Source organism: Bidens hawaiensis, unplaced genomic scaffold (assembly GCF_021521415.1).
Source record: "Bidens hawaiensis isolate Kalapana, Puna unplaced genomic scaffold, B.hawaiensis_p1.1 tig00033236_1, whole genome shotgun sequence".
Classification (NCBI taxonomy): Eukaryota; Viridiplantae; Streptophyta; class Magnoliopsida; order Asterales; family Asteraceae; genus Bidens; species Bidens hawaiensis.
The window spans coordinates 82,893-92,241 of record NW_027505286.1 but is presented as its reverse complement, the minus strand read 5'-3'; positions in this window follow the sequence as shown (position 1 = coordinate 92,241).

Here is a 9,349-nt window from a genome sequence, read left to right as displayed (position 1 = left end):
AACATTATTGACATCTAACTAGGCTAACAAACTACTGTATCAATGTACACAACTGTTGGGTTTGAAAATAAAATGTTGGTCAACAACCCCGACATCGGTGTCCATCACGATAATATGTCTTCTGGAACCCTAGTTATTGTAACAAGCAGTTCTTTGCAGGTGCTCTCTAATGATCAACGACCTCACTAGTAGTTCTGTGACAATAGACAGAACTGCTGGTTTTGAATCAGCAATTGTATGCAGGGTTCAATCTCTATTACGAATAGTTGAAGGCTTTTCCCCGGGCATCTCATTACAGAGCAGTTATTTGGTTGTACACGTGGCAATCTATTACCCTCATGAGGGAAAGTTATCGTACTAAATTCCTCATCGACCTCGTTATACGAATGTCTATAATTCTTGGGTGGAGTCATGAGGACAACATGTTTTTTTCTATCCAACTGATCTTGAACATAAAACACCTGGTGTGCTTGCGAGGCCAATATGAACGGATCATCCTTGTGGCCAAATTTGTTTAGGTCTACCGATGTGTAACCAAGAATATTATGTTTGACATGTTTACGGTCAACCCATCGGCACATGAAGACCGGAATTCTTTTAGTATGATAATATAGGACCCATATCTCTTGCAAAACCCCAAAATAAAAGTTTTATCCATAGGTTACCACGTCTTTTTTGATGTACATGTCATCCGCCTCTACACCAACCCCGCTATTCTGGTAAACTCTACCATCATGAGATTTTGTACGAAATGCAAAACCGTTGATGTCGTATGAGTCGTATTTGTATACGTTGCGGTGTGCTTTGTGTGCAATCCACTTTACGGTTTCCGATATAGAACATGGGGATACGGCTAGCTCTCTTTCAACCTGAATTTCATTACAAGGATTAGATTCACCTACATTGCAGAAACTATAAAAGATTTTTATAAATTATTTAAGACTTAATAAATTGATCTACCTTGTCACGTAACCAGTCACCAAACTTTAAGGTATGCTCATTCTCCAGCAATGCTTGTCGTTTACCAGACATTTGGTTTTTCAAAGAGGTCTTGTGTTGTCTGCAAGTAGGAGTATAATATATTGTGAATTTATATACATATATATATATATATATATATATATTAATTTAGAGTATATATGTTAGTAATACTTACTCGATATACGACGCTATTTCGGGCGTATTCTGCAGCATATAGAAATGTGCTCTCTTGAAGAGATCAGGAGAAACTTCAACTGATTTAGTGCATGTGACAGGAATTGTCTCCCCGTTATCATCGTGCTTATCATGTGGAATACCAACAATACTCTTGATGCTTTTTTGGTATTCCAGGAGAAACTCGATTGTTTCTTCCGCAATGTTTTCCTCAGCAATGCACCCTTATGGATAAGTTTTGTTTCGCACATGCCCTTTGATAACCTTCATACACCTTTCAAAAGGATACATCCAACGAAAGCATAGTGGCCCACATAATTTGATATCTCTGACAAGGTGCACGGTTAAGTGAACCATGACATTAAAAAATGATGGAGAAAAGTACTTCTCTAGAAGGCACAGTGTAACTATTTGCTCTTCCTGCATATTATCAAGCTCTTCTACAATGATTTCTTTGCTACAATTTAACTTGATAAAAAACAATGCCTGATTATAGCATTTCTCATTGATTCAGGCATGATGGACCCTTTTACAATGGGCAGAAATTGTTGCATAAGCATGTGATCATCATGTGATTTAAGGCCTTGTAGCTTTCTTTCATTAAGATTCACCAAACTAGAGAAGTTAGAACAATACCCTAGTGGAGCCTTCAGTTTATACAATGTTTCAAGAAACATGTCTTTTTCTTGTGCTGATAATATGAAGTATGCTGCAGGCAGTTCTGTATTGTTGCCTTTTGCTTTCGGTTGCAACTCCTTTTTAATCCGTAAAAACTCCAAATCCTTTCTAGCTGCCAATCCGTCTTTTGCCCAACCAGGAATGTTCAGCAACGTCCCGACAATAATCTCTGCCACATTGTTTTCAACATGCATCAAATCAATACAATGTCGGACAGGTAAATGCTTCCAATAGCTGAGCCGTTGGTACCATATGTTGAACTTTTTTCCAGTTATCCTTTTTCTCTTATTACCACTTAGAGATTCTGATACCTTTCCCCATCATTATTAATGTTTTTGACCTCGTCGTATATCTCTTCCCCTGTCATAGGCTCTTTAGCGGTTCTTATCTCTTCTTCGTTGAATGTCTTTGTTTGTTTTCCGAAAGGTTGGTAATGTGATAGATACCTTTTGTGGGCAGCATAACTCTGCTTCTTTATGTGATAAAGTCAAACACACTGAGTGTCGCCCCGACACACTACACAACCTTTGAATCCACTGTAAGGGCAACCACATAGTGTACCAAGACCAGGGTAATCATTAATCGTCCATAACACAACTGCACGTAGTGTAAACATTTCTTGTTTATATGCATCATATGTTGGCTCCCCCGACCTCAAATAAAGATGCTAGATCGTTAATTAAAGGGTGTAAAAACACATCAATATTGTATCCTGGCACTCCGGATATTAATTAGGAAAGCATGATGAACTTTCTTTTCATACACATCCAAGGTGGAAGTTTGTAAATGACTGCTAAAACAGGCCACACACTGTGGTTTCTGTTGCCTCTATGTACGTCGACCCCATCAGTGCAAATCCCTAGACGAAAATTTCTTGGATCGCTTCTGTCATCTATGGCTTTCCATGCTGGTGAATCTGATGGGTGGCGTAAACCACCAGGTTTATTGGTACTCGTGGCATGCCATGTTAAATTCTCTGCTATGGTCTTTGATTTAAAGAGGCGCTTGAATCGTGTAATAGTGGGTAAGTACCACAGTACCTTAGCACGCGTGTTTATGTATGTTTTGTTAGTCTTCTCATCCACCTTCCACCTTGACTTGTTACAAACTGGACATGCTTCCAAATCCTTGTAATCCTTATAGTAAATAATGCAGTCATTGATACACACATGTATCTTTTCATATCATTAGCCTATTGACTTCATCATCCTTTTGCCTTCATATATTATTTACCATTTTATTATCTGCAGACTGCAGGTAGCATCTTTTTCAACAATTTCAGAGTTCATCAAAGAACTTATGAGATACCCCATGCTTACTCTTCAAGTTGAGTAGTTGTACTAATGCAGACAACTTGGTGAAGTCATGACATCCTTTATATAGGGGCTTCTCAGCGTCAGCAAGTAGTTGTAGAAACTGTTGATACTTCTTGTCGCCTTTGAAATTGTCTTTTGTAGCATTTACCATTTCTACAATTTCACAGGCATCTGTTGGAATGTTGGTGTCAACAAACCCAATATTATTATCAGTCACATTAGTTGGATTGTTGGTGTCAAAAAACCCAATATTATTATCATTAGTTGGAATGCTGGTGCAGGTAAACCCAGTATTATTAACATTAGTTGGAATGTTGGTGTCGGCTTCTCCATGTTTTTATCCAAGTAGTATAATTCTTATCAATTCCAAACCTGTACAAGTCTACATCATCTACACTAAGAGATACGTGGCTCACACACCGAACACATGGACATGAAATAGAAATTGGTGGTGATGTTTCCTTGAAATTACGAACTTCATAATCTAGAAATGCCTTAACGCCATATTTATATGCTTTACTGCACCTGTCGCCTACTGACATCTAAGACTTATCCATCTTTAGCGGTTTACTAGGGTTTGGTATGGTTGAGTAGCCGGCAGCAAATTTATTTGGGTTTGGTGAGATTGTGAGATTTTATTTGTCAGAGTTCAATTAATTGATGAGAGTTCAATTATGTTCTCATAACGGTTGAGGCGCTTGTGATTATAAAAATATTAGAAGAGGTTCTATTATGTTCTCAGGGTGTAGCTCAAATGGTTGAGGCGCTTGTGATTAAACATAGTTTGCAATTGTCGCGGGTTTGAAACTCGGGAACATATTTTTATTAAATTTTTATATTAAACTTTTTGCAGCTACATCAAAGCCCTAAAATTAAGTAACAAAACCGATGGAAATACAGTTTGTTAACTTTTCTCTGATTACAAAATAATTAAAAGCACCAAAAACAACAAGCAAAAAAAATATACAGTTTTTTAGCTTTTTACTCAGATTACAAAACTAATTAAAAGCCCTAAAAACAACAAGAAGCAAATAAAATACAATTTCTTCATTTTTTTTTCTGATTCAATCTGTGAAGCTACACTCCTTGCAAGTTGATCCTCTAATGAGTTATTTTCCCTTATCAGGATAGGAATTATGTCTGTACATCTTGTGCACACATCAGATCTTGTGGACGAAACACAATCAGACCATATAAAGAAATCACATGTTTTCCCTAAGTTAAATAATATAGAGTTTAGGGTCAACAATCAACATAAAGACGAGATGAATTCCAACTTTATTTTCAATTTCACTAACCTGAGATGCACAATTGTAGAACCTCCGGCCTCGATTTTTGGTGGTCCTTGATGTTCTTAGAATGGCTTCTTGACCACAAAAACAATAAACCTGAGATCGATTGCTTATGTTACCGGATGTTGAGATCGATTGCTTCTACAAGTGGTTTTTTAAGTGTTTTATTTTAGTGTTTATGGGGTGAAAAAGGAGTTTTTAGTTTTTACAGGTGGTGGTGGGTTTAGTTGGTCATGATGGTGGTAGACGGTGGCGGAGGTGTGGTGATTCGTGGTGGCGGATGTGTGGTGGTGGTGGAGGTGTGGTGGGTGGTGGTGATGGGTAGTGGATGGTGGCGGCGGTGGTGGTGGTGGTGAGTGGGTGGTGGTGGCTGGGGCGGTTGTGGTGGTGGTGGTGGGTGGTGTTAATGCTTATGTTGGTGGTGGTGATAATGGTTATGTTGGTGGTGGTGGGTGGTGTGTAGTATGATTAAGGATATGTAACCCATGAGACGATGACAGTGCTATCCCGTCCCGTATGATGACCATGATGATTGGCCCAATTATGATGACGACGATGCTAATATAATGATACCCACATGAATATATGGATATGACAACCCGTGTTGGTGGTGATTATCATAATGATGCTGATAACCTATATAATACGGTTTAATGATATGTAACTCGTATGATCAACGACGACCTTGATAACGTATAAGATGATCATACTAATGGTATCCCGTATGACTAATGATGTCGTTTGATGACGACAACAATTCATAAGATGGTGCCGACAGTGATCGCTAATATTGGGCATTTTGTTTACGAGATAACCCATACGAAGCTGACTACATCCCGTACATGGCAATAGGCCATATAATGTTGGTGTTGATGATGATGAGACTGATGAAGAGATATATGTTACCCGTATGATCGACAACGACTACGATAGCCTATACAATGACCACGTTGATTACCCGCACAACTGATGATGATGCCGTTTCATGGCGACAATGATCAATGATTATGATGATGATAACCACTGTAACACATGATAATGATGATAACTTTACGATGTTGATCATCAGCATAACACATATGGTGCTGATGATAACCTAGAAGATGATAATGACGACGACTATAATGATGATTCCGATAATTAAGATGATGATGATTATTATTATAGCCCATATATATCGAGATGATGATACGATAATGCCTTAGCCGTGTAGTATATACCATATATAAAACATGTCACCCATATGTTGTTTGATGATTCCTTTATGTAGCCTCCTTATAAGTTTTTCCCCAAATTACTACTACATAAATAGGTATTTGCCACGAAATTTTTGCTACGGAACAAATCCGTCGCAAATTTTGCTACGAAGTAGCTACAAATTAGCTAGGGACAAATTTTGCTACGATTTAGCTACGCATATTCCATTGCAAAAAAAATTCCATAGCAAAATCCGTAGCAAACTTGAAAAAATAAGTATAATAAAAATGACTACATAAAACTGGTAGCAAATTACATAGAAAAATCATGAATATAAATATTTAAAGGTTCATTAAACTTTTTTTTAGTAAAATCCGTAGCAAAATTCATTAGCAAACTTGAAAATATAAAAATACTGAAAGTGTATTCAAGTAATGTTTGTTGCAAAATCCGTAGCAAAATCAAGAATTTTTTTTTGAATCTGTAGCAAAATCCGTAGCCAAATCGTGAAATCAAACAGTTAAAATAAAACTTATAGCAAGATCCATAGCAAAATTAAGAAACAATTATTTAAAAACTAGTATAATAATTCCATAATAGAATCAATATAAAAAAAATCAAATATTTATAAAATTAACTAAAAAAATAGTAAAAGTCTTAACAAAGTCTCCAAGAACCGAAATGGACCCCGATGTTATAAAAGCTTAGGCTCGTGACATTGTATTTAATAAATTGCGATATTATTTTTGCTTATAATTGAGCTTTATGTCGCTTATTTATTAAGACAAAATGTACATTGTGAAACCAAGTTAGAATTCAAGTCGGTAGTAATGTTGTTTTCATTTGAAGTTGAGATTGTTTCTTTTCAGATGTTGATCCAACATCTGTATCTTTCATTTTTATAACCGTATCATTAGTCTATTATAACCCAAGCTTACCCTTACAGACATAAAAACCATCATGACCCGTTAAAAGTTTTAAGTCTTAAAAACCTATATTACACATTAAGATACGCATGAGTCTTGATGACGGTACATCATCGCCCATAAAGAGATAATGGGTCTCACGGCCATGATATTTGTTAAGACCATGTATGAACCTTTACAACTCAACATTATTTATTATAATTCAATCTTGCATTTTAAGTCCTTATACGAGCTAATTATAACCCACCATTCTTCAACTGTGTCTCTTTATCCTCATCATCATCATCATCATCTTCGTACTTAGTATATCTCATCAATAGCAAAGCTATGGTAGGGTATGAGGAGGGTAAGATGTAGACAACCGTGTCTCTTTATATAATTATTATAGTTTACATTTTATGTTTTCTATATACGTAACACTTATAATATATATCTTTTAAAAAAATAGTTAATATAAATTTAGTTACTTAATATAATTATTTATATTTATTAAGTTCCTTCTGGTTTAACTATTATCTTATATATACTACGTATGTATGATTTAGTTTTATTAAAATTACTTGTATCATTCAAAATCATCACTATTATTTAATTATAGAAGTATAGTTCATCGACTTTTATAATTTGTATTATATTTAGTAATAGCAAACAGAACGGTTTCGGGTTCAGGAGGGTTTGGATCGGAACAAGTTTCCGGTCAGATTGGTTTTCAGGTTGGATTGGGTTTCGGATCACAACAAGATTCGGGGTCGGATTTCGGGTCTGAACATAATTTTTTTGGGTCCGGACAAGTTTTGAGTTGAGACGAGTTTTTGTTAGGGACGTGTTTCGGATCAGAACAGGTTCGGTTTGAATCGGGTTTCGGGTCGGTACGGGTTTGGGTCAGAACAGTTTCGGGTCAAAACGTGTTTCGGATCGCAATCAGTTTGGAGTCGGAACAAATTTCGGGTTGATACGGTTTTATATAAAATATTCATTTAAAAAAATTAATTTACAAAAAATAAAAAACTCTCTAATTTTCATTACTAGTGATATTTCCCCCCTAAAAAATCAATTTACAAAGTTTAAAAGCAAAATTTTGTAGCTAAAAAACGTAGCAAAATTCCGTTGCTAATGATTAGCAGCTAAAAATCCGTAGCAAACTTTTTTGTAGCAATATCCGTAGCTAATGTAACTAAAATAACGACGTCTTTTTCATAGCTAAAATCGTAGCAAAATTATGGGTCCGTAGCAAAAACCGGTAGCAAATAAGTTAGCTACGGGAGTTGTAACTACGGACCAAATCCGTAGCAAATCCGTAGCAAACACCTGTTTTGCTATGGATTAGTTACGGATTTGGTCGTTGCAATTGAATGTTTATGTAGTAGTGAAAGTTAAAAGGATTTTTAATAGAAATATTTTGAGAAGTAATTTATGTTTCATGGGCTGGGCCACTGTTTGTAGAAGTAATTTACCTTTACTGTATTATATTATGCAAAATATTTTGAGATTGAGGCATGTTACACGCCTTCTGTGATGAATCGGCTCGAACACCTTCTTAGGAATTTCCGAAGAAAAATGTATGCCAAATACATTATGCCGAGCATCGATAAACCTATGAAGCTGAAGGCGATACCCAAGGGACACAGGACGATGATCAAGCAAGAAGTCTGGATCGCTTCGTTGAGTACACACAATTAGAGCAGTTTCAGGTATAAATCCTCTACTCTGCAAATGTAGATGGATCGACTATATAAGGTTTATGTTTTTTTTTAAATATAATGAAATGATAATAATGTGTGGTTGAAGAAACACTTGGCTTCAATAAAGGTAGCTCGAGCAAACAATGTTTTTTATCATCACATGGGGCGAGGGGGTTATTCCTACCTTCGAGAGAAACTGGTAATCACCTCACTCTCTAGTTCAATAATTTGTTGGTTATGTGTCTAATGCATGACCGTCAGCTGCTTTCTCTTAAATATTTTACAAGGTCGAAAACAAGGAACTTGCACCGGATGAGATGCCCGGCCGTGCATTAATGTGGATGAAAGCAAGGGAGGACAAAAATGGTGCATACAAGAATGCTGGTGTCAAAGACGTGGCAACCAAATTAGTATGTTTTAGTATTAAAATTTTTAAATCATGTTAAAGTCAATTCATTGCCACACACACACACCCTTATTGCAACGTCAAACAAACTTGAGTATGTCTAACTTGTCTCAACTACTTGTTAGGATGGTCAACACCAAACCACAAGTTGTTTATTTACTTACAATAGTTTATCAAGTACTAGGGATATTAAAAGGGATATTTTTTTACTGGTGTGATTGGGATATATGACGTTTTATGCTTGTAAGGAATCGGCAATTTGACATTTGTTTTCTTGCAGGTTCAACATGAACAGCAGATCGCCTCCGGAGTCCTGACACTTGAACCGTGCACAAATGCCGTCACCTTAGTACTTGGCAAAGAGAAACGTGGGTTTTAAAAGGGATTGGGTACGGATAGACAGCAGATAAATAATGGGGTGTGAGTCGGGTAAAAGGCTCGTTTAAGGAACGGATAACCCAACTAGAGTATCAGGTAGCGCAAAGAGATGACGTGGTGAACAAGTTGACGGCTCTACTCGAATCCACGGATGCTATGCTAGCAAGCCGTGATAAGGATTTGAGTCCAGGTTTAGACAACTCGATGGAAGGTTGTCGCAAATGTCGACAAGTCAAGTAAGTGACGTATGTTACATATAAACATATTAATTAAAGCATTAAACATACATAATTGGCATTGTTTGTTGTCACAATTCATA